Genomic DNA, 27,419 nt, shown 5'->3' with positions numbered 1-27,419 from the left:
AGGAAGAAAAGACCTGTCATTTGGAGCCTGGAATTAGAGACAGGCTGGTCATAAAAGGCATTCCTGGCCAGTCAAGCAAGAACTCAACTTCAGAGACTGTAGTCTGGCAGGGTCAGCCTTGATTGCTGACATACACCCACAGGCATCATGGAGGTCAGTGGTCTGAGGATTGACAATGGAGCAGAAAGCAACCTAGTAGGAGGATAAAACTCAAAAGATCAAAAGAAAAGTGACAAATAAGACCGTAGGTCAGGGTGATCACAACACCTCATAGGGCTGTGAATGTGGGAATCACATTAATCTTCTCTCCCTCTTCTGATGTTGACTACCACATACAGTGCTAAAGGAGTCAGAGAATTATGAAAGAATACTCAGGGAAGCAACAGCAATAATAGAAATAAAACGAATAATCTCTGTTTAATACTTCACAGTACTCTTTCATGAGCTCCTTCCAGCAATCACATAAGGTGCTCACTTTTGTGAGGCAAATAATACTTAAATTGAGAAATCAAGATTTTGCTCAAATCACCTCTTTCATTCACAGATATGCACAAGCAATGAAAAGTGAATAAACAGATTCCCCCCTTCATGTCTCATTAGTGAGTTCACATACTATGTATGTGCAAACATGTAAATAGTATGAGAGATGGAACAGAGGCTGCTCCTGTGTTATCATTATTGGAGGAGACGGGCTTGAGAATTATTTGACCATAGTATTCTAAACATCCAAAGTCCATGGTTAGGAACACACACACACACACACACACACACACACACTCACTCACACACACACACACACACACACATCCACGCATGCACACACACACTTCATTTTCATGCTTGGAGAAATAATATCTACAGTGGCAATTTCCCTCAGACTCTTAGTAGTAGTCAGTATGTGTAAGTGCTCCATCAGAGGGAGACGTAAGCTCTCCTGTTGATGCAGAGAACTCTGCTGCTCAGGCCCCTCTAATGAGCAGTCACACGTGGTCTTCTCATCACATGTAATCGTGTACAAAACAGATCAGTACATATCAATTCGCCAGCTGAGACTCCCATAGACTTTGCCTGTAAGAAAGGCATTGTCCCTCTCCTGTGCTCTGAAGTTATTCTCCCAATGTGGGAATGTGACCTTGAGATCTCAAGGTTAGCTCATTTCTCCTGTGATTTTCACATTTCCTAAGTAGCTACAGGCCAGCACACAGACTTGAAGCTGAATTTCCTTTCTTTGGGGCTGCCTTGGTTTTGCCTTTGAAGTGGCAACCTGGGAGTGGTTTCTTCAAGGCAAGAGAAGTACTCCCAGGGCTTTCACAGGAGGCCAGTCCTAACAAAGGAGGGATCAGACCTCCTGAGTGTGCTTTCCAGCCACCAACTCACAGTGCAGAAGAGAGTAATCAGAGCCCTTTCCACAGAGTGCTCCAAGAGTGAATCCAATCAAATTTTTTAAAAAGTCAAAGAAAAAAAAATGAAAGAACTTCAAAAGAGAACTCACAGCTGCAAACTTGCCTGTCAATCAGCAGGAGACACAAGCCAATCAGAGGTGAAGTTTAAGAAAAAAAAAAGATGTTTCCATGAAAATTCATTTTAATCAGTTGTACTCCCTGGGAGTAGAGCAAGGAAGAGAAAACTGATCAGCTGGCAAAGGATGCTGAAGAAGGCTGGTAAGAAACTGCACAGCTAAGCAAGCCATTATAGGTTGCATGTGACCAACTGAGTCACAGGACTTCCAAGCATTCTCATAGCCCATGATTACACAAATATAGCTATCAAGCTTGCGGCCTGTTGTAGGCACGTTAAATTTAGTTATTTGTTTATTTGTTTACCTCCCTAATCTCCACTGAGTGTTGTATTTATGTAAATGATACTTCAAAGCCAATATGAAGTGAAGGGTCTGAAGTGGGGCTTCTTACCTGGATTGTGTGAGAGGGAAACATGAGTGTCAGAATCAGAAATGGTGATAGGACTGGAAAAGCCAAGCAGAAAGAGGAGGAGGGGAGGAAGAGACAGAGAGACACACAGAGAGACAGAGACAGAGAGATTCTGCTGACCTTGGGCCTTTGAACTCCAGAAATGTTAAAGAAGACAGGTGCTATATAGAAGCAAAGAGTCTGGCTCTTTGATGCTGCAGCATTAGAAACTATTATGAGCAACTCTAAAAATATCCATTCATGGATAAGTTGAGGTCTCATGTATATCATAAGCTCAACCTAGATTAAACATTGCTATAGTTTGTTTGGGTGGTTAGAAAATATTTGCTTTTACAGAGATAGCATACTCCATATGACTAAATAAGAATACATCTAGTTCCAGAGATATCATTATTTAAATTGGAAATAACAGGCAATGTTGTATTGATATGAACAGATGCTCTATAGTTTGATCAGTAAGAAAACATAAACTCACCAAAACAATATTCCAGGAAATGTGTGATGGTTTATATGTATAGTCACAGTCCAGGAATACAGGGAACATTTACAATGAGTACTCTTATCTAATGTATAAAAATATATATGACATTACAAAACATTGTTAATTTTAAAAGTAACAGACTGAGAATGTACAGAGAGCCATGATGTTAAACAGCCCAGTGCTAGTGGATGCTATAGCAAGAACAAGCCTAGAGCACATCTATTACAAAACAGTACTATGTGTTCTAAATACATGCAGATCTAAATTGCCAGTGGGATCTGTTGGCCTAGGAACACAGAAATCGGAGTAAGGAATAAATTGATTGATCATGAATGCAATTATCTACACTTTCTTTGTCTTGATTTAGAAATTCTTTAAAAACAAAGAGAACACCAGCAGGAAAGCATACAATTGCGCCATGGTATTTTAAGATGGGAATTAAAACTTTCAGCACTGGACAGAGACCTTAAGTCAAATGCAAAAACCAAGAAAGACCTGTGATAGGCAGCTATGAGCAGACTATCCAGGGAAAGCTACCGCAGTTGAGCAGTTTGATTCATGTGTGTGTGTGTGTGTATGTGTGTGTGTGTGTGTGTGTGTGTGTGTGTGTGTGTGTAATCATTGTCAGTAGAGAACAAAACCAAAACCAACTTGGTGTTGGGAAGTCAATTTGCTTTTCCACAAAATGATTATATTCTATAAAAAGCTGGAAGTAATTGCTGCCCTTCCATCATGAATCCACAGTCATGCAGGGCTAACCAGAAGTCAGCTTGCCACATGGGATGCTACTCATTGGTAATTATTTAGCAGGCATCATTTGGACTATCACTGTTGCTATGATTGCCTTGCCTTCCACTGTCCCACAACCCCCCATTTGTTTTCCAGAAATAAAACTGTAAAAAGTGAATTACTCAGCAAGAGTCATCTGGTCTTGGTCTCCATATAATCTAGATTCCAAAGAAGATGGTCAGTCTGAAATGTGGGGTCTATTTCTGAGTTGCCCAGCAGCCTGAAGACAATTAGTAGGTATTTTCTAAGCACTCTTACAGGTAGTACCTGCAATGGTCTAGTAAAGTAGGAAAAGGTGATAGAGACAGAATTTTTGAAATATCACAGGAATAATCACAATGATAAAGTACTTTACACATCTTATAATTGTTAAGTATAAAACCTAAAGAAAGTCTGAATTATTCAGGAAAAAAAGACCATCTCCTAGATTTCAAAAATCTTTTCTTTAAGTAGTAATTATAATTTCATAAGACAGTAAACCAGGTAAAATTCTGAATATATGAACTTGAGAGTAATTGATTTGTTGTTCATCTTTATGTGATTTACATGAAAATGTCTGTTTTCATCTATGTGGTCCTATCTGTTTTTGCTAATCACAAAAGGATCATTAAAGGAACCATTGTTAGATTTGCAAAGGAAAAGTCCCTTTTATTAAAATGCACCATGAACATTGTGAGTGGCACCAATAAATTTTCAGAAATTGTTATGTGATTTCCCTGGAAAGATACGCTAACTTCAGATTTCTTATTGGGCATTGGGCATTTTAGACATAAATTGGATCTGTACATTGATCTTGCTAATCAAGGAGCAACAGGGTTGATGCTGGTTTTCTACCTCCTGTAGCCAAGATGGTTATTCCATAGGTATCTAACAGGCAGTCTACTCATGAAAGACTTTGAACATACACCGACCAGACTGGTCCTGTCCTGAAAAATGACACCTGGGACTGAGTTCACCTTCTTGCCATTTTAGAGCCTTCCTAAGCATCTAAAACAGTTTCATAATGTTTATTGGCACTGAAAACGGGCAACTCCGGGGTATATTGTACTTAAGACTGGGATTTTTTTGATTTTTGATAGAGGTGCAGTAATTTCTACCAGCTTTTCACAGAACCTGACTGCTTTCTAGAAAAACAGATTAACTTCCCAACACGAGATGGTTTTGTTCTCTAGGGAAGATGACTCTCCTCACAAAATTGAATCAAATTGCTCAGAAATGTATAAAAACTACACACAAATGCTCCCACCAAAAAGACAGGTAAGCTGAAAATATTACTAAACCTCCTCTGTCCAAGGAAACGACTGGCCACAAGAATGATTAAGGATGAACCCTCCCTGAGGATTGGTGGGATGGGTAGTTGGTAGGGAGAAGGAACGGGAGGGCAGGAGGGAGAGGGAACTGGGATTGGTATGAAAAATAATATTGCTTTTAATTTAAATAAAAATTTAAAAAAGAATGAACTGGAAGAGAAAATCCTTTGAAATGTTTATGTTAAAACCCATGTAATAGACTGCTTTCTTTGTTGGATTCCCTTTCAAATGAGTATCCTTTTCTGCTATCTGGAGTCTGTCTCTGAAGTCACCTCTCAATAGTGTTCGTCTTCAATAGTGAATCCATACACGATGGTGTGACCACATGCTTGACTTACTTTGCAGAATGTAACCAAATGACCTTAAGTAACAGCTTGATTGAATCTGGGCTTCTTTTTTATTTAGAACTACTTTAACTTGTTGATAGTAATAAACTATTATATCTCAATTGTTAAATTTTAGTGTGTGTGTGTGTGTGTGTGTGTGTGTGTGTGTGTGTGTGTGTGTACACTTAGGTAAGAAGACATTCATTCTTTTCCTCCACCATGTGGGCTCCAGGGATGAAATTCAGATTGTCAGCCTTGGCAAGAAGCACCTTCCCTGACGAGATATCTCAACAGCCATCATATTTTAGCTTTATTATACATATCCTAAGTAATGCCTCATGCATGGTGGGTTGTTTGTTTGGGTTTTTTTGCTTTTGTTTTTTTGAGACAGGGTTTATTTGTAACTTTGGAGCCTGTCCTGGAACTCACTTGGTAGAATAAGCTAATTTGAAACTCACAGAGATCTGTCTGGTTCTGCCTCCCAAGTGCTAGAACCAAAGGCATGTGCCACCACCACCAGGCAATTGGTGTTTTCTTCTAAATGAATGGAAATTATATTGTCCATTTTACAAAATGATGTGAAGTAAAGTTTTAATGATTTTTTTCATGTGATCATTGTATCTTGGTCAGACAACAGATTGTAGCAATGTGTGTGATTTAAGTGATAGGATAGTTTTACTGATTGGGAACTTGCAAGCTCTACATCTGTTGACGTATCAACCCAGGGAAAGGAAAGAAGGCACCATATCTCTTGTCTGGCCACTCACTTAGGTTAACTGGTGCAGAAGACAGCAAGCAGAGGATACTGAGTCATCGTCTTTCAAAACATAAAGGCCTATGTGATGTTACAGGAAGCATCAATACTCTCATCTCTCCTTGTGTATTCAAATCTATTGTTCCTCGATGCTTCCTGCTGCACTGAACTGACCAATGTGATAGAACTCTCAGCTTTCCAAGTTGTGTTCATATCATAAGACTTCAGATAATAACACCAAGGATGAATGAGTAAACATCTCAAAATGTAATCAAAGGAAAAGCTTTAATTTTATCTTAAAGTTTAGTTTTGTCTCTATTGTTCAGCTCTGCCCTGTGCAAATGATATCTTCCTTCTGTGGCCTGCTTCTTTGCCTTAAAGACTCTCCAATCTCCAGATGCACTGCTGACCTTTGCATATTCAAAACTGTAGCAGTTTATTTCTTATCTGTGTTTCTGTATTAGGAATATTTTTTCTATTTTCTTCAAAGTAAAATCTAGGATTACTAGACTTTACAAAGTCTGAACACTTGGTTTGCTAGCTTTGATTTGTTTTGTTTCTGTTTTGATTTATGTCAGGTGCTATTGATCTTTTAAAAAATGAGTTGTATGGAAGAACACAAGAAAGTTACTACAGAGGATAAGTTCTCAACATCAGCATTTGGTTGAATAGTTTCTTCATTATCTGTTAACTTGGTATAATTGCCCATCTATATACTTTCTATTTGATTCACTTTAAAGATCTCACGTTGCATTTATTCTTTAAGATGAAATTATCAGATATTTGTTTGACTCTGCTCTCCCCCCCCTCTCTCTCTCTCTCTCTCTCTGTGTGTGTATGTGTGTGTCAATTTTTTTGAGATAAGATCTCCTGGTTGACCTGGAACTTTACATAGTCCAGTTTGGTCTCCAACTCACAGAGCTCACCCTGCCTCCCAAGTACAGGAATTAAAGGTATATGCCACCACAGTTAAACAGCTGTCCATTCTTCCATTTTATCAGTTCTATAAATAACACAATCCTCAAGCACAAGGATTTGCCTGCCCACAATCTGCCCTTAGATGCATCTATACAATTCTTCATGTGACAACTTTTGCCACTGTGAATAGAGCAAAGTATGGAAACGAAGGTGAAATTTGAGAGCAAAAGGTATTGTTGTTTCTTCCTATGTACTCTGACAAAACAAACCTTTTGAATTGCCATCAGGTTCTCCTCAATCAATAACACACACCCCTGCTCATTCCTGTCCTTCTTGGTCAGCTCTGTTGCCCAGTCTTCCACCTGTCACCAGCAGCTATGTTCTGTGATGCTGTCAACAAGGCTACCTAGAACATTCAGTGAGAGGAATGCAGCTGGCAAAACCCATGCTCTACTAAACTTCACAAAGAAGTGCTCTTCCAATCTATGTGGCTGAGACTATCTTTAAAATTAGCTAAAATCTCACTCCTAGCAAGATGGACTATTCTGAGCTGTCAAAAATCCCTTCCCTAACCAGAGCGATTGATAATATGTCTGAATAAGGGCTTTACACCAATTGAGTCTTTCAACAATTTAGGTGAGGCCCAGCAAAGTCATTGCTTGGTTCTTTGTTGGTAACAATATATCGTGATTCAGCTGTAATTCAGGTTCTGGGGAGGGTATATCCACACCAGCAGATCAACTTGGCTTTGTTCTAAGGGAAGATGGAACAATTCAAGAAAAGGACAATTCAAACTTTTGAAAGGGAGAATCATTAAAGGTAACAACAACAAAACAACATTTTTTCTGTTTAGTCTAAGCTGGCCTAGAACTCTGTGGATAAGGCTGGCTGTGAACTTGAGTTCTGAGATGACAGACACAAGTTATCATGACTGACAGGAATCATTACTGATATATCATAACTTTGGTCACATTCTTTTTAAGAAAATGAAATGTCTTAGGGTTACTATTTTTGTGATGAAATACTGTGATAAAAATAATTTGGGGAGAAAAGGTTTTATTTGGCATATGTATCCTGAATCACAGTTCATTGAGGGAAACTAAGGCAGAAACTCAAATTAGGCAGGAACTGATCCAGAAGCCATGGAGGAGAGCTGCTTACTGACTTGATCTTCATTCTTATTCAGCTTGCCTTCTTACAGCACCCAGGAGCACCAATCCAGGAGTGGCACCATTTACAATAGACTGTTCCCTTCCACATTAATCACTAGTGAAAATAATGCCCTACAGGATTGCCTACAGCCCAGTCTTATGGAGATGACTTCTCACTTAAAGCTCTCTCTTCTCAGATGACTCTAGAATATGTTACATGGGCATAAAACTAACCAGCATACCAAGTGACAAAGTCAGCCAACTTCAAGAATAGGGAAATAAATGCTACTTCATCATGGCAGGGAAAACAAGGCCATGATAAAAGTTGTATTTCAAAGAATTAAGTTAAACTGATAAGAACAGATACTACACTTGATCTTAGCCAAAAGGCTGGAAGCCCATTCCCTATGGAGGGATACTAATTCAGCCCAGATACATGGAGGAGGGCCTAGGCCCTGCCCCAAATGATGTGCCAGACTTTGATGATCCCCCATAGAAGGCTTCACTATCCTTGGGGAGTGGTTGGGAGGTGGGTTGGGGGTCATGGGAGGATGGGAGGGGGAGGGAACAGGGGGAATTAATATGTAAAATAAGACTGTTTCTAAATTAAAACCAATAAAAACAAAAGAAATGACCAAAAACAAAAATGTGTGAGCTGGAGTGTTTAACTGCTCTTTCAGAGGGCTCAGATTTGGTTCTGAGAAACCGGGTCCAGGGGCTCCCAGCCACCTGTAACCCCAACTCTAGAAAAACTGAAGTCCTCTTCTGATCTTTGAAGATGCCTGTAACCATGTGAACATATGCTCCCATACACACATAATTTAAGATAAAATATTTTTAAAAAATAAATAAATAAAATAATTAAGTTGAAGAAAAGGGTACTTTTTATAATGAATACACCACAGTGTTACTCAGAAATATCACTGAACCTTTACTAACTATGGACTACTTTGAATACTAGAGTTAATGGGTTCTCACCTCATTTCAGAGTTCCCTTTTAAATAAATAACATATATGGACTTGTGGATTCTCAGGACGACAAATGCAAGGTAGAAACATCTCTGATTTATCTGTCTACATTCCTAATCCTACTCACTTCTCATTTTGTTATTTTCCCCAATGATTCTTTCCCTGCACAGTACTTCCAGTTGGCTGTCAAGCAGTAATTAAACGTGCTTATATTAATATTTGGGAAAGTTCTCCAACTTCTTTGCATCATCACCCTAGGGAAATAAGATCAGAAGTGCTTATGAAAACCTGAGTCAATCAAGACAGCTATTTGCCACAATTTAAGGCTTTAAGTAATTAAAATAATAGTCTTGTGGGCCATGTAAAGCATTCTGACATTCTGTCCCCTCTACTCCAGGAACACGTCTCAGGTTCTTTTGGCATCTGCATGTTGGTACAGTCAAGATCAAGGTAAGGAATCAATAATGGATGACTGTCTTTGAAAAGAAACAAAAAGAAAAATGTGAACTTCCCTGTGGCCTTAGAGTAAAATTCTTAATATGAATAAACAAAGTTAAAGCTATTTTCCCATCTCTGATACTATTTGCATATGATTCATCATCTAACTATAAGGCCACAGAATTAAATGAATGACAGAATACATGTGAATACATCTAAAGCAAGAAAGAATTAACTCAAAGTATCTTAATTTTTATTATATTAGCAACTATCAGTTTTGAGCACCAGTTTGAACATTTCTTATAATTTTTCAAATTTATTCTTCATAATCCACAAGTGTCATCATTAACAATTTATGGAAAATAAAATGGTACTTACAATGGTTTGATCAATTGCCAAAAAATTATACAGTTGATTATTTAAACTTAATGTCTCAGATTTGAACTCACCCCTTCAGCCTGTGTTCTTTGTCATTGTATTATAACATTGAGTTATGTGAAGTTCTTTAAAAAAATAAAAGTCAGGGCTGAAAAGGTGGCTTAGGGATTAAGTGTGCCTACTGCTCAATTCAGAGGACCAGAGTTTGGTTGCCAGCATCAATGTTAGGCAGACCACAACCATACATAATTCCAGTCCCAGAATCCTACACGTCCTTCTGGCTTCCAATGGCACCCACACACATGTGCTTACATGTATAATACACATATACAAGAAATAAAATAAAACAGAAACACTAAACACCTTAGCTGATAGCAAGTTATTTAGCTTTCAAACTAGTTGAAATGGAAGCTCCTTGTTCTAAAATCTATAGACACTCATCTCAGTTAATCAAAAACCCTGCATTTCAAGCAAGCTCTTGAGGTGATAGCAGACAAGTTCTCAGCCATAAATATGAATGAATTCTCTTATCTAAATTTTTCATTTTCAAAACTTGTCTTTCTTATATTTCTTTCCAATACTAGTTCTAGCCTGTCTTATTTCAGAATATATGCTGAAATTTCCTGAAAGACCTTAAAATTTCTGGACAGAAATCCATGGAACAGGTAGGCTAACTACAGATCTCCACATCTCCTTCCTCACCTCAAAATCTAATTCTCCAAATGCACTCCCAACTTAGTAGCAGACCACCTTCTAGTGCCTCTTCCTCATTTCCAGAATTCAGCAACTAAAATTACAATCTTCCCAAACCCAGAAGCCCAAACAGCAAAACACACACACATACACACACACACACACACACACACACACACCACAATCAAGAAGAACCAAGACAAAGTGTATCTTCTAGAGCTCAGAAATCCTGCTACAGTATGCCGTGAGAAGTGAAATAAAAGCAGGAAACAAAGACCTTAAAATAACCTTTTTGAATATGACAGAGGTTCTTAAAGAGGAAATGAATAAATATCTTAAATAAACCTATGAAAACACAAACAGTTCAAGGAAATGAATAAAAGTTCAAGATGTGAAAGTGGAAATAGAATCAATAATGGAAACCAAAAAAAACAAGGGTCTTCTGGAAGTGAAAATTGAGGGAGTCAAATAAAATCTAAGAGGGAAGTATTGCCAAGAGAATGCAACAGATGGAAGGAAGAATCTCAGGCATTAAGGACATGATAAAAGAAATAGATACCTCAGTCAAAGAAAATGCTAAATATAAAAAATCCAGGCACAAAACTTCTAGGAAATCTGGAACATTATGTAAAGACTAAATCTAAGAATAATGGGAAGACAGGAAGGAGAAGAAACCCAGGTTAGGAACAGAAAAAATCTTTCAATAAAATCATCGAAGAAAATGTTCTTAACCTAAAGAAGGAGATGCCTATCAAGGTACAGGAAGCACACAGAGCACCAAATGGGCTGGACCAGAAAAAACATTCCCCTAGTATTTCATAAACAAAACATTAAATGTACAGAACAACAAAAGGATATTAAAAGCTGGAAGAAAAACAATAAAGGAACACAGACAGACCTATTAGAGTAATATCAGATTTTTCTGGAGACTCTAAAAGCCAGAAAAACCTGGACAGATATGCTACAGAATCTAAGAGACCATCAATGCCAAGCCAGATTGCTACATATAGCAAAACCTTCAATCACAATAGGTGGAAGAAATAGGACATTACATGATGTAACCAAATTTAGGCAATGTCTGTCTATAATTCAGCCCCACAGAAGCACAAAAAAGAAAACTCTAGCCTAAGGAGGTAAGCCACATCCAAGAAAACACAAGAGATAAGTAACCCCAAACCAGCAAATTAAAAAGAGGGGAAATAGCGCACATACAACAACAACAACAAAATAACAGGAATTAACCGACATCAGTTGCTGATATCATTCAACATCAATGGTCTCAATTTCATTAAAAAGACACTGACTAAGAGAATGGATGTGAAAACAGGGTCCATCCTTCCTCTTCACCCAAGCAACATACTTTAACACCAAGAATAGACATCACCTACAGGTAAAAGTATGCAAAAGATATCCCAAGTAAATGGTTACTAAGAGACAGGTTGATGCCCACGTTTTAATATCTGGCAAAATAGACTCCAGTAAAAACTAATCAGGAGAGATAGGAAATGTTGTTACATAGTTATCAAAGGAAAAACTCCACCAAAAATACATTACAATTCTTAACATCTATGCAACAAACACCAGGGCACCTAGGTTCATAAAAAATAACACTACTATGGCTAAAAATCACATTGTCACACAATAATAGTGGGAGACTTCAATACCCACTCCTGTAAATAGACAGATCGTACAGACAAAGCCTAAACAGAGAAATGTTGGCATGATAAACCAAATGGTCCCAACAAATATTTACAGAGCATCACACTCAAACACAAAAGAATATCTCTTCTTCTAAGCAAGTCATAGAACTTTCAACAGAATTAGCTACATACCCAGGCCAAAAGTAAGTCTCAACAGATATAAGAAAATTGAAATAACACCCTGAAATAACATCCCATCTGACCATCGCAATGAAAGCAAAACTTCAACACAACCAGAAAGCTTACAAACTTTGAAAAGTGAACAACTAACTACTGAATGAAAAATAAGTGAACACAGAAGTTAGGAAAGAAATTAAAGACTTTCTAGAATTGAATGAAAATAAATACACAACATACCCAAACCAATGGGACACATACCCAAACTAATGGGACACAATAAAGATGATTCTCAGAAGCAAGTTCAAAGCACTAAGTGCCTTCATTAAAAACGTAAAACAGGAGAGATCTCACACAGGTAACCCAACACCACACTTGAAAGTTCTGGAACAAAAAGAAGAAATCATACTGAAAAGGAGTAGACTGGAAACTCAAGACTAAAATCAATAAAATAAGAACAAATAAACAAAAAACAATACAAAGGATCAATGAAACAAATAGGTGTGGTTTTTTTAGAAAAAAAATCAATAAAATAGACAAACCCTTATTCAAATCAACTAAAAGGAAGAGAGAGAATATCCAAGTTAACAAGGTCAGAAATGAGAAGTTGGACATAAAAAAGGATAGTGAGGAAATCCAGAGGAACCTAAGGATGTACTTTAAAAACTTCAACCCCAACAAGTTGGAAAATCTAAAAGAAATGAATTATTTTCTCCATATTTTTTTAAAATTATGATAGAAATAGGTTGAAGATGTGTTTGTTACCAAGTTATACAATGATCATTTGGGTTTTAAAAAATTGTCTCTATGTATGTATGTATGCATACACACACACACACACACACACACACACACATCTGTCTGTCTTTCTGTGTCTGCCCATCTCTCTCTCTCTCTCTCTATCTGTCTCTCGCTCTCTCTGTTTCTCCTGTGTGTGTGTGTGTGTGTGTGTGTGTGTGTGTGTGTGTGTGTGTGTGTGTGTATGCATGTGTCTGTGTAGGCCAGAAGAGGGTGTACGATCACTGGAGCTGCAGTTAGCAGCAGTTTCTGTTGCCTAATACAGGTGCTGAGAACTGAACTTGAGTCTTCTGGAAGACCAGGAAAGTACTCTCAACCCCTGAGCTATCTCTGTAGCTCTTGATCCATTAGAATTAGACATTTATTTCTATTTCCTGGAAAATCTAGCAGATGTGTGAGATGTGTTCTTCCAGGTTTAAAACCTCCCAATTGTGAAGTGTGGTAAAGAAAATGCATTTAACCCAGAAACAGACTATGACTCATACCAGAAATGCTCTCTTAATTAGCACTAAGACACTATAAACTAGTACACATAACATCCAGGTAGTAGCACTTCAGGAAATTTTCTTTTCTAAGAGGTGAATTTACACTTATTCAAGTGAATTATTATGAAATTTTAATAGAAAATGGACCCACTGGGCTCATTTAGTCTTTAAAAAATGTAGAGAGAAAACATTTTAATTAACTCCATTGCTTTGGTGCCTTACTCAGCAACTACAAAAATGCACCAACATCTCAACATGACAATGGATTTTAGACTATATTTCTATTAGATGCTTTCGATTTCATAAAAATAAAATAAACAAAATACTATTTTATTAAGTATAGATATATACTATTGACATCCTTTGTTTAGAGACAATTACTATTAACAAATTATTAAGAGCTGGTTTTAGAAATAATCTATAAATCTCCCAAACAAGTATGCTTATTTTTTAAGTAAGTAGGTTTTTGTATTCTATTTTCCATATTGTTTTTCATACTCACTGGTTTATGAATAGATGTTCTTTATTACAACAGAAAATGTTTCCTCATTCATATATTTGGCTGCATAGGAATCCTTTGAATAAGTGAACACTTTAAACATTGAGCACATTTTTTTCAGTCTTTATAACCCCACAAATAATTGTTATTGGTAATAACATATAAATAAGAAATAGGGGGATTCGATAAGCCTGGTAATTTTCACAAAAATTATACAGCTAACAAATGTTTGAAATTTATAGATGGAGTTTTATGTCAGGACTTCTGGTCAGTTTTGTCCTACCAGACTAGCCACTCCCAAATAACCACACAGAGACTTAATATAAATTGTAAATGCTCTGCTGGTAGCTTAGGCTTGTTACTACCTATCTCTCACATCTTAAACTAGCCTATATTTCTTATCTATGCTCTACCATGTGGAGGTACCTTTTCTCAGAACACCATGTTTATCTCCTGCTTCCTCTGTGTCTGCTTGAGGCTCCTCCAACTCCACCCTTCTTCTTTGCACCTAAGAAGCTGAATGCATTTTAAGTTTTTTCAGTTTTACTTTTAAAACTTCTTTGCAGTTTAGTGAATAAAAAGTTCTTACGGGTCTTTAGGATAAATAAATATAATTTTTCAACTTTAATTTTTGTGAAATCTTATTTCTGATGAAGGTTTAGTCTCCTAATTAATAGGTATTTGGAAATGTAACATACATATATTTCTAGAATGCAGTTTGAGAAACTAGTTTAAACACCTTATAAGTAATTTTGTATTGATTGTATATTGCAAACATATTTTGGATGAATTGGATAAGAGAAAATATAAGAGTTATATTTCACTCTTTCTGATCTTACTTTATAAAAATAAATATGACCAGTAGAAATCTTAAAATTACATGTAGATCATGTCCAAATTCTATGAACTAGAGGGTAAAACATCATAAACACACTGAAGCCAGTAGAAAGTACTTAGCATATCCACTCTTGTTTCTCATTTGTGGAAAGTTTTGTAATTATGTGTAATAGCTTCAATATTTTACAATAAGAATGTTATATTTAATTGCTAAGAAATCTTAGTATCTAGCTTAAATAATTAAAAAAACGGGGGAAAGCTATTGGTTTTTTGCATAGCATCAATTTGGTGGAATGGACAGTGCTTGTCCCCACTATGTGGAACAAAGTTTTTTCTTTTTCACAGTGTACCCTGTCAATAAAGAAATATACCACTCTGAAAGACCTCTGAAGACACTTGAGTTTGAAATCTTTAAGGCAAGTGGCAGGATGATATAGAAGTAGGCTTTTTATCCACTAAATTTTTGTTCTAGCAGGAGTTCTCTGTCTTACGTAGTTTTCTGTTTTTTGTTTTTCAGTCACAAAAAAAATTGATCAGCATTTTACAAGATGAAAATCCCACTGAGCATTTTAACAGCTGCCCATAAATCAAGTAAGAAAATCAAAGTGAAGCAGTGTCTTGCATTGTGGTATAGGAAACCCTAGTTATAATTAAATCTGAGACTGTTCCTTTAAATCCTAGGAAGCTCACAGGTCTTTTCTGCACTGTTGGCCTATATGACAGGCTTTAATTAGCACAGATTTTTCACATTCATGGATAGATTAGAAATTTGGAAGTGCTTAATGAAAAAGGTCTGTTACCTTGACCAGGCTGAATTGCAGTTAGAGGACATTGGCAGACTCCAGAGGCTGACTGCACATAAATATATGAATATTTACACTAGGCACACAAAAGTAAAGTTTTTAGATTTTTCTCTAAAGTAACAAACCCTTTGATTTACTGTAAATACTCTGAAAATGTGGACTTTATCTTTAGTAACTTTGAACTAGATAAACCTAGACTTTCAATACCCACTCAAGCATCTTAATTTTCCCTTTGCCCATTGAATTAAACTAGACATGAAGGTAGTCTTAGTCATGTGTCAATATTGCTCATTCCCCACAGGTGATTTATAGTCTAATAAGATACCGAATTCAAGTAAATAAAGGAAAATTCATGCACATATACAATGTTTATACATGGAAAAACAACCACTTATTTTAAGATCAATAATGGATAGGAAATGAGATAGGGAATTGTGTAATACTTATGGCTATTGTCACAGGAACTGGGATCACATAGCAGACAAGCCTAGAGGCACAAAATGAGAGATTGTGTATAATGAGGTCATCCTCTGGGCATGCCTGTGAGGGATTATTTTGTTTGGGTGAACTGATACAGCCAGACCTATTTGAAAGAAGGATTGCATCATTGCCTGGGTTTGGGTCCTAGACAGACTATAAAAGAAAAAGCTGACTGATCATGAGCCACTGTCATTCTTTGCTTACCAACAATGAAGGAAATCTGGCCAGCTATATAAAAACCCTCCTGTCATGGTTTCCCCACCAATGGAGACATTATTTAGAGCCTTAAGCTATCTTGTATTTTATCATAGCAACACTAACTACTGCAGAGATGGTCAGAAAAGATGTCTTTGAAAGGCTAAAGTTGAAGTGAAAATCTAGAAGTAAAATGCTATGGGTTCCAAGAAAAGGAAAGAACATGTGCAAAGCTTTAAGCACGCATACATAGCTGAAAGGCAACTGGTATGAGGAGCTGTGGGCTGTTAAAATGATGTGACTGACTCCCCAACCCCCCCACCCCCGTTTTAGCAGCCATGACAGGCTAGCAAGTACTTACATGACCTTGTTGCTCCTGTCCTGTTTACTAGGCGGTCAGATGCCCTCCTGATGGCAAGGAACCAATCAGGAGTTAACTGGTGGGGCTGTGCTTTAAGGCTCTGGGTGTGCTTTATGGACAAGTGCACAACAGTGACATGCAGAGCATAGTGTTGGGGTTCCCCGAATTGAGGAGGGGTCCCCAAGCTGGATTCGTCACCCCAAGAATCAAGAGTCCACGCGCCAATTGATGCAACACGCAAGAGGCTTTAATTAGGCATCTGCAGATGAGCCTCTCGGTCAGTTTTTAGATCGCTTGGCCCCGAGGTTCAGTTACAATCAGCTTTTAAAGACAAAAACCACAAACCTTTGGGAGGGGTCCCTAGCTTGTGATGGGGGGGGTACGTGACTACTGACCAGGGGAAGTAGATGTCTTCCTGACCTACACGTTGTAAATTCCTCAAACCTTGGTATGAGTTAATCATGTCTCCCTAAGTAAATGGTGGTTCCCACAAATCTTGTTTGCCCATCTCTGACGCCCTGGTCAGTTCGTCACAGGTGGTCAGCAGCCTGGAATTTGGCCTTTTGTGGGTTTACAGCCCTTCTGCAATTAAGGTTGCTAAACCATACATCCCATTCTGTGGTTTGGCCAGTTCCTGGGATGTGGCCCTTTGTTTACTTTCTGAGTTCTCTAGTGGGGTGCCCTCCCTGTTTAAGCTTATATTTTATTTCTATAAGTTTGGGGTCTTTCACATAGCAACCACCATGGGAGGACCTATGGCCATAACAACCAGTTGACCAATAAACACAGGGTGGGTGGTCCAAGCCTGGAAGGGTTCCAATCCTGAGACTGTTGCATACCCCTAGATACTCCCCTTACACTGCTCTATAAGATGCCCACTTCATGGTTTCTTGGGGTCTTTCTCCAGCTATCCTCCATGGTGAATGGATGAGAGTCCTGAGCTAATGGGGTTAGCTCGTTAAACAACTACAGTAAAAGACTCTTTGTTTTTGCATAGAAATGGGCCTCTTAGTGATTTGGGGGTTCAGAATTTGGGCACAACAAAATATGCCCAACAGGACCGCCACCCACTTAATTCTAGCAAGACATCCTTGTAATTGAACATAACCAGATGTCGCCCTACTGAATGAGCCCCCTCAATGCTCAAGATAAATTATGGCGGGGCCAGAATTCACCTAAACACAGGAGCCTGGATTTCACCAATCATTCTAGAGCTGAGCTTTGTTTCATTTAGGGGATTGTTTGTTTGCCATTGCAGAAACTCTTTCTACTCCACTTAGCTAATTTTCTCACCTAGAGGCAATACCCTATAATTCACAGTGAGTTTTTTGTTTGTTTGTTTTGATGGAAATGCAAAGTTTTGCAAACCAGCATCATTCTTTGGTCACTGAGCCCTAATTTTTCTTTTTAATATTTGAATTAGAAGAGCCTAGGGAGGGTATGCTACCTGTGAATTGTGAGGCAGACATTACAGAACAGGAAAAGGTGATTTCCCCCCCACGTCAGTTCTTGGTTGCAATGAACACTGTTGTAAAACTAATCCATCAACACAAGAAAGAAAGCAGAAGTTCAGAGCAAGTTTATTTCCTGCATGAGTGGGAAACAGAGAACAGTCATGCTCACACAGGTGACTTTGGATTCCAGCTGATAGCACAGCCTCAACAAAGAATGACAAATTATTGGAGAAGTGACAAGAAGGATTCTCAGTGGGAAGACAAATAGCAGCGGGTTAGAGGCCAGTTAGTGCAGCTTGTTAATGAAGACTCTGCTGGTTCCATCTCCAGGCCAAAAAGTGTCTAAGATGATCTTCAGTAGCAACCTTCATTTTCCCTGGCAGGAAGTTGAATAAGGATGGTTTTGTCTTATAAATCTATGTCCTGATTTTAGGCAAATAGAAGAAGAGCAGAGAGTTCTGTTCATCTACTTCTAAATACCTGTCATCTCAACAACCATTACAGCAAGGAGGAGTATTTGAAGGTAACTGATAGGTCCAAATATTCCCCACCTCCAAATGCTGGTGAAGTTATCCTAAACAGAACTTTGTTTGGGTAAACAAAATGATTGTTATCATAAACAAGCCTAAAGGCAAGTTCCTGTTTCCCAGGAGCTACCCTTAACTCTCCAGGAACCTCCCTTCACCTTTGCAAAGGTCTGCTACCTTTGCAAAGGTACTTAGTTTCTAAACAATCCCTATAGGCTGTATCAGCTCAAATCCCCACCCTGCGGAGTGGCCTTTAAAATCTGCCTGGTTTTCCACTGTCATTTGGTCTTCTCTCTACCCCCACCTCCAAGAGATTGCCTTAGCAGTTTGATCACCAACAATTTACTTTTCTCCCCTCAGAGGGGTCTAGTTTGGTGGTTTGTCCACATCATCGCATATGGTGGCCTAGTACAGTCTTGAGAGTCAGGAAAACATTTGAACAGGAGTGTTTACTGTTCAACTAGGCCTGGTAGTGTGTACATTTAATCCCAGCACTTAAATTGTTAAAGCAGCTGGATTATTTTGAGTTCAAGGTCAGCCTGCTCTGGTACACAGGATTAGTTCCAGGCTAGGCAGAGTTACATAGTAGACCCTACTTAATAACAAACAAAAGAAACAAACAAACAGAAAGAATGACGGAGGAAAAAAATGAGTGCTTCCTGTACAATCATCAGGACCAGTTTAGATCCTAGCACCTGTGTGGAGCACCCGAGTGTGCCTGCAACATCATCCTCAAAGGACAAAGAAAGGAGCAAGCAATAAGAGAAAACCCAATTATTTCTACTGGCCTGTGAATAATCACAGTCAAGTATCTATCCCTCATCCCCTCACATATGCTCATACATACCCATGCTCATATACACACACATAACTAATTAATGAATTTAAAAATAATCCGGGAAATGCAAATCAAAACAACTCTGAGATACCATCTTACTCCTGTCAGAATGGCTAAAATCAAAAATTCCAATGGCAGTTTATGCTGGAGAGGATGTGGAGAAAGGAGAACACTCTTTCACTGCTGGTGGGATCAGTATGGAGCTTCCTCAAGAAAATGGGAATCAGTCTACCACAAGACCCAGGAATTCCACTCTTAGGCATATACCCAAAAGATGCACATTCATACAACAAGGATGTCTGTTTCACTATGTTCATAGCAGCCTAATAGCCAGAACCTGGAAGCAACCTAGATGCCCTCAACTGAAGAGTGGATAGAGAAAATGTGGTACAGCTACACAATGAAATACCAATGGAATCTTGAAATTTTCAGGCAAATGGATGGCACTAGAAGAAACCATACTGAGTGAGGTAACCCAGTCACAAAAAGAGAAACATGGTATATACTCACTCATTTATGGATTTTAGACATGAATCAGGGGAGTGCCAGCATACAATCGCATTGCCAGAGAGTTTGGGAAACAGAACCTTCATCCAGTGACTGATGAAAGCAGAGGCAGATACCCACAGATAAACATTGAACTGAACTCCTGGAATCCAGTGTCAGAAAGGGAGAAGTTGATGGGCAAAGGAGTTAAGACTGGGCTGTTTTAACCCACAGAAACAGTTGACCTGAACAAGGGAGAGCTCTTGGACCCCAGATTGATGGCTGTGTGGAAAACATGGTACTGACCCAGACCCCCTGAATGTGGGTGTCAGTGAGGAGGCCTAGGTAATCTATGGGGCCTTGGTTAGTATTTATTCCTGGTGTACAAATAGACTTTGAGTGCCCATCCCACAATAAGGGATGCTCTCTCAGCTTGAAGGAGGGCCTAGACCCTACCCTGGATGACACGACAGACTCTGGACATCGACCACTGAGGGCCTCACCCTCCCTGGAGATTCGGAGTGGAGACTGGGTGGGAGACTGGGGGTGGGGGCTGGTGGGGAGGGATTTGGAGGAAGGGAGGGAGAGGGAGCTGGGATTGACATGTGAAACAAACTTGTTTCTAACTGAAATTTTAAAAAAGGAAGAGGAAAAAAATAGTTTGGCTTTAAGTGTCAGCTCAGCTTATTAAAGGATAATAAGAAAAAGTGTATTAAAACCTGTTTACATTGCTCTCATTAAAATGCAAACAAAGTGTTTGAGGACGAGAAGAGGCAGAGCAGGCACCAGAGAGGAAGTGGTGTGAGGCTGGAGTAAGAAGTTAGTTGAATAAAGCAAGATCAACATGTCAAATCAGTGAAACCATCCTAACAACAAATGTTGGCAACTTCAACAATTGATGACAAGAAAAAAAATCAATATTTATTGAGTGCAAGCTGCTTTATACATCAAACCTTATTCAAGTTTGTGGGTGTGTTTGATCTAGCTTATTTTTCATAGTTAGGAACATTTGTACTGGAATACTGCCGAAAGTCATAGCAAGTTGATGTGATCAAACCAGACTGTTACATTACTGAGTTCTCACTCTTACATTGTTACAAACACTGTTTGTGCAGTAATACACTGTCACTAATGAAAATGAGAATAGTCATAACAGGATTTTGTTAACCAGTATTCAATGAAAACATGAATAATATTCAGTTTTGTGAAGATAAGGGAATATAAATTTATAATTCAAATGCTCCTGTTTTATTTTCTCTTATTATCCATGATTTACTGCAGTCTTACATCTAAGCGATAGCTTCACAATTCTATGTGAAGGTAATTAAGGAAGCCACATAAATCTAGCATGTGGCACCTTTGGAAATTCCTACCCATAAGATTTGGGTCTCTCTAAAAGCTAGGGATGGATAAGAGATAGTGGAGGAAATGAAGCCGTGATCTAAATAAAGTGCTATTGATTTGCTAGTAGCTCTTCTCAGACCCATCTTGTTGGGTGACTAGACATCCCAGGCACGCGTCAGGAAGACTAATGACCATCTTCATGGTTGCATAAACAAGTCACATCTTGGTCCGAATCAGAAATATGCACTTGTTCTTAACTCCTTACTTTGTTTTTCCTAGATGTTCATAGTGTGATCTGTTGTGAATGGGATAGGACTCCTTTGATGTTCTCTAGTCATGCTGCAAGGTACCTAGTCACACATTAGCATTAGACTTGGGAGTCATTATGGATGAACCCTGCCCCAAACTCAGCTTTGGACCTCATCCCTATGCTCCTGGTAGACCATTCATTAATTTGAAGTAAGCAGAGGGTACCTCAATTGCCCCTCTTTAGAATTTGAAGTACTGTATAAATGGGAAAGGATGAATCGCAATTGTCCTACCTAGGATGTAAAATGTTATGTAATAGGCAGGAAGGTAGAAGCAACATGGCTTTGCTGAAGCTTCTTATGGAAAAGATACTTCTCTGTGGCTGTATTTTTATTATTTTTTATAATCTCTCTTCCGTAATCTAAAGGATGGTGGAATCTGAGATCTACCTCTGGCCCCGAGTAAAGACATGCCACTCTACACTGCCCAAAACTATTAGAGTACAAAGACATACTATTTCTGCTCCTGTAAGAAATAATACAAATGGGCCTGTCAATCACCTGCACAGCCAAACACCTCTCATGAAAGCTGGCTGTGCTGGAAACAGTATACACCCAAAGGCATGTTGAGAAGACAGAAGGGGTAACTGTTCTTTTAATAATAAATCTACGTACTTACACATCAAGACTCTCCCTCCCCCCCCCCCCCCCCGCCCCAAGGTAGCTTACAGACACACCCTCACTAGTAACTCTGATCTTTTTCCTCCAGCCTTTGGGGTGTTTGCTTGTTTGTTTTTAATTTCCTGTAGGGAGAGATTTTAGATACCTGTGCCTCTGGCCACGCCCACTTTGGCAGGGCTAGAATATTGACACAATTTAGTTTTGTTTAAGTTTAAATATCTTCTTCAGACTAAAAGGAGAGTTGTAGGGAGAGATTTAAGATACCTGTGCTGCTGGCCATGCCCACTTTGGCAGAGCTAGAGGCGCATACCGATGTGGTAATAAAAGGCTGTGCAGGAGAGATGCACACTCCTTCAGGCTTCCAGTTCAGTCTCCGAAAGCTGCTGACTCACCTGGGCTGCCAGTTTCTCTCGTAAGTTCCTTCCACAATAAATAGTTACCTATCCCCTCATCAAGCGTGCGGTTTTATTTTGCACCGACAAGTTCCTGTCCCTGGTAACATCCTGACAGTCACCAGGCAGCTTGCAGACTCTTATTGATGATGCACTTGGCCTGTTTTCTTGACCTTTTATTCCAAAAAGTGCAACTTCTTTTCACTTCAGTCTGCTCCCTTCTCCTGGCAGCTACCCAAGTCTACAGTTTGCTTGCCCTGCTGTTGCCTGGGTTCCTTTTGCAATCTCCAGTGAACTCTCGCAGAGTTTCCTTCTGAGTCACTTTAAAATTTCTTTTATCTGTGAGACTAAGAACCTGCTATAAGGATTCCATCTCTCCCATTGAATTACATGGAGATGAGGTCTCAACATTCTTCTGTGCTGTGATGTCCAGGTTCTTTGCAGCTAGGCAAGGAATCAGGCAAGACACAGAAGAGCAGAGGTAAAAGCTTAGACTTACTGAGAATGAGAGGGAAACATGAAGGCTTGGGATGGAACCTTCTCAGACAAGCTGTGGCTCCTTACCCTAATCGACAGATAGTCTCTTACTTAACTTTGCACAATCTCTGAGTGCTCCAGCCACACATCCCATCCTTTCATGCATAAAGTGGTAAATGGAGGTTGCTGTTTTATCCTCCCAACAGGTCACTTCAATTGCCAGTCCCCAGTGCTGGTCTAAACCAGCCTTTTAAACCTTTCCTTCTACCAGGATGTACCTAAAAGAGGGGAGGTAATGAAAAAGACAAAAAAAAAGTTTTTCATAAGAGCCAGTATGTGTGTGATTGTGTGCTGTTCCTATACTTACCTGCCTTACTTCGCTGGAACCTCTTTTATTCTATGCATCCTAATTTGTTTGCTTGATTACTTAACTTTTAATCTTCGGTGGCAAGATATGATCTGTACCATTTTAGTACATTTCCTAAGGCAAATGTTTGTGACCAATGAAATAAAGACCTTTTATGGGATCCTCATATCTGGGTTGGCTATCATTTCATCCATGCTTTGGGCCGCTGACTATAAAAATGCCACTGTCTCAGATGGTACATCGGTGAAAACAACTCCCAACTTCAGACCACAGTTTTCAGCAACTCTAAAGTTCCTCCTTCCCTTCTGCTTGTGCTTCATAGCCCATCCTGGAGTACAGACCCATTGGAAATGTTTCCTCTCTGCCTCAACCCCAACATCCATGAAATTAATTAAATGATGTCATGCTTCATTTTATCTGATTTGGAAGCAATTCATCCCCTTTTGCTCGTTGTATTAGTCCAAGCAATCAGCGCATTAATTCATTTGTGAGAGTAAGCTCAAGGGTAATTATAGTGAGGAGGTTTAATGCCTAAATGTGTTAATGTCTGCAATCAGAAGTACTTTCTCAGTGTGAGCAATTGTTAGACAATTACTGTTAGATATGATTGCCTGTAGACAACAGACATGTGTCAAGAGGGAAATAGCAACAGCTCATTTTGCAAGTTTTGTATTATCAGCAAGTTCTCCCCCACCTACACACGCGCGCGCACACACGCGCGCGCGGGCACACACACACGGGCGCGCACACACACAATACTTGCTAAGATGTTCAGCTCATGTAGATCCATTCTTTTGCTTGCTCTTCACGTTGTGGATTAAGTAAAAAATAGGTTGTATTTCATTTGGTTTAGTTTTTGTTTGTTTGCTAGCTTGTTTGTTTTTCAAGACTCTGTGTAACCCAAACTGTCCTGGAACTCTCTCTGTAGACCAGGCTGGCCTCAAACTCATAGAGATCTGCCTGCCTCTGCCTCCCCAGTGCTGGAATTAAAGGTGTGCACCACTAATGTCCAGATTAAATTTCATTTCTTATATAAAAGTCTCACAACAGCAGACAACTTGGCACTTGCTTAAGTCTTAACCTTTTCTTATTCTTTCTTTTCAGTGAATTATTCTCTTTATCTTCATAAAATGTTCAACTTGATTGTGTCCCTTTATTTCCCAATATACACCATAATCTCTATTACCTGATTATTTTTTTTTCTGTAATGAAAAGGTCTTCTCATTACAAAATGCAAAATGTCCTAACAAAGGTCCACCTAAGTTAATGAATTGCAATGAATTGGATAAACAGTGGAAAAGTAAATGTCGATTATTGCTCCTTTCTCTAAGGTGATTTTGAATGTGAATTTAAATTTTATCTCTGTTAGTTTTAGTTTTAACATTCTCAAAGCTCTGTGATAAGTTTCAAATGGGAATGAAATGTAATCATAGTTTCTTTTCCACACAGCATTGTTTTTAATATGTACAGGGATGTATCTAGTGAATGGAAAAGAAAAAAAATGACTCAAATACTCTGAGCAACCTATAAAAAGGATGTGTTACTTTATCTAATTAGCATATCTGAGCTAGAGAAGGCTTAAACACATGATATTTGCAGGTTCTTTTTACTATAATTCTCAACACTTGAACACTATTCGTACTTTTTTCATCAAACTGTATTAACATCTGCTCCCAAGTGGCCATAGTATCTCGTGCTGCCTTTCTGTGTGCTTTTTCAAACATCAACCCAAGATAAAGCAGAGCTACCAGAAATTTAGGTGAGTCTTACTTTTGGTACCTACCACATACTACTAGGGAAATTGGATTCTTTCTTGGGATTCACGGTCTTTTTAATGAAAAGAATTTAAGAAAAGTCTCAGAAAGGACAAATTTATTAAAATTTGAAAGAAAAACCCCAGGGCAACCAAGCTATGAATCTCAGCATCTACTTGGAGGAGGAGAGGAAGAAAGCCATGCCTTTGGATTAGGCAAGCATATTCAACAATACAGGTTAGCTAGCAGCAACACAGCTGGCCGACAAGAAAACTCATGTTCAAAAGGAGGTGGTGACACTTCAGGGAAAAAGTGAGGATGCTCCAGTTGCTAGAGAAAGGCTGTGTAGAAAAGAGCTAGAAAGAAGAAAAGAGAAAGGTATGTTTTTTAAAATATTTAAAAAAAAGCAGACAGAGGCAAAGTTGTGTGGCTGCAGCTCCCTAAGCAACACACAGAAGTCAGGAACTAAGAATCATATTAAATATTTTAATTTTTGTCAGGTGGTAGTGTTGCATGCCTTTAATCCCAGCACTTGGAAGGCAGAGATAGGTACATCTCTGTGAGTTTGAGATCAGCCTGATCTGCAGAGAGTTCTAGGACAGCCAAGGCTACACAGAGAAACCTGTCTAAAGGTTTTAATTATTCCTCTTCCCATCTCTTCAGAATGCGGTAGGTAGATCTGCCTTCTTGAGGGGTAGGCCCTTCGCCAAGGGATTAATCACCCCAGCTGAGTTGGGTCTTACATTTTAAGTAGCCTGCAATGTGAAATTTCCATTGAGGTCAGATAGATTCCAGTCTTTACACAAGCCTTCCCTCACGGGCCTTCCAATCCTACTGTAATAGTAGTTTATGTTACTTAGGTTAGATATGAATCCATATCTCTCAATAATATTTTACCATTTTTTCATAAACATTGGTTTAAATAACAATCAAAACCAATAAAAACAAATGACTTTTATAGTTTCCCTTCTATATTTTGGATTGTAGATCATTTGATTTGTCGTTATTGCTACAGTGGACTTTTAAAGCATGTAGCATTGATGCATAGCTGAACAGGTAGAACATGGCAATGTTTTTCTTCTGCAGTTATGTTATCACAATAACACCCCAACTTGGCAAATATCCTACTAAGAAGCAGGTTTTATGATGTCATGTGTGACTGAAGCAGACATTTCTCTCTATCAAAGACTGAGATAACTGAGATATTCCTTGGCTGTTTTTTCACATCTGCGTATTTCCTACAGCAAAGGTTTTAGCAGTGGCAAATGTGTCCCCTCTACAAACGCAGGGCAGACTCCTTGCAGTCAGCTGCCTCAAGATCTCTGAAAGAGTCTACCAAAGGGAGGAGCTGATTACCAGGAGTGAGAACAGGAAAGACTTTGAGCCACAGGTGTGCTCTTATATGACTTTGGCTCCAGTCACAATATTAGAATCTCAAGAATTATTTAAGTCAGTTTCTGCTTTTAATTAGCATCCATATAAAGTACTTGGAACAGTATTAAGAATAATTTAAGTTATTTAATAGAGATCAGTTATCATTATCAATATTAGCAGTGTTGTTGACAATGCTATAGACATCTACACAAGTGAAACTTATTTTTAGCAAGTTTCTGCTACCAGAAGATTGTCTGATTCCTTTCCCTTAGAATGTGAACTTAAGCCTTGAACTCTGTAATTGAGCTTCAGCCTTGAGTCTTTTGTAATAGATTTTTAATTTTTGAAATTGTAATGTTATTACATAATTTTCTCCCATCCCAACATTTATTCAGTTATTTTGGGGATCTCTGACTAGCATAATATCTATCCAGTTAAGACACCCTCATGTATTTGCCTCAAAATATTTATCAATCATGTTACCTCCTACTTTGAATACCTAGGCAATCAGTCATCTTTTTACCTAGACATTTTATCGAAATGGAGTCCTTACAATAAAGGGATCTTCCGTGAGTAGGGTCTTTCTTTACCATATGCCCTTCAGTTTCATTCATGTTGTGTATCGGTATTTTGTTTTTGTTTTGAGCATTATCCCATTTCACAGCTACACTACTTTTGGGTTATTATTTATAGTGTGTTTTTTTTCTTTGAGAAAAGTTCTCACTGTATAGCTCTGGCTGTCCTGGGACTCACATTGTAGATTAGGCTGACCTCAAACTAGCAGAGATCTGCCTGCCTTGGCTTCCTAGGAATCTTCCTTCTTGCATCAAGATTGCAAGGTCCTGGCCTCTGTTTTACTTAGGTCACTTTTCAGGATTGTTATAGACCTGACTTGCTTTCCTTTTTGCTATAAAATCATGGGATTTCTTCAACTCCTGAGTTAATGTCTGCTGCAGCCCAGACTGACTGCATATGCTGTGGTGCCCTTAGGCAGACATGGGAAAAGGAAACTCATTAACTTTGTTGATGCACACACTGTCTGTAATGCTGGGAGTAATCCTCCACTG

At 38.7% G+C, this 27,419-nt stretch overlaps 1 pseudogene; it reads right to left on the bottom strand.

Moving 5' to 3' along the window:
* Positions 1 to 7,905: 7,905 nt before the first annotated feature.
* On the bottom strand, positions 7,906 to 8,058 carry LOC121143017 (annotated as a pseudogene).
* Between the last annotated feature and the right edge of the window lie 19,361 nt (positions 8,059 to 27,419).

The sequence above is a fragment of the Mesocricetus auratus genome, unplaced genomic scaffold (assembly GCF_017639785.1).
Source record: "Mesocricetus auratus isolate SY011 unplaced genomic scaffold, BCM_Maur_2.0 Super-Scaffold_100010, whole genome shotgun sequence".
In the NCBI taxonomy this organism is placed as follows: Eukaryota; Metazoa; Chordata; class Mammalia; order Rodentia; family Cricetidae; genus Mesocricetus; species Mesocricetus auratus.
Note: the sequence above shows the minus strand (reverse complement) of the source record. Positions and strands in the feature narration are given on the sequence as shown.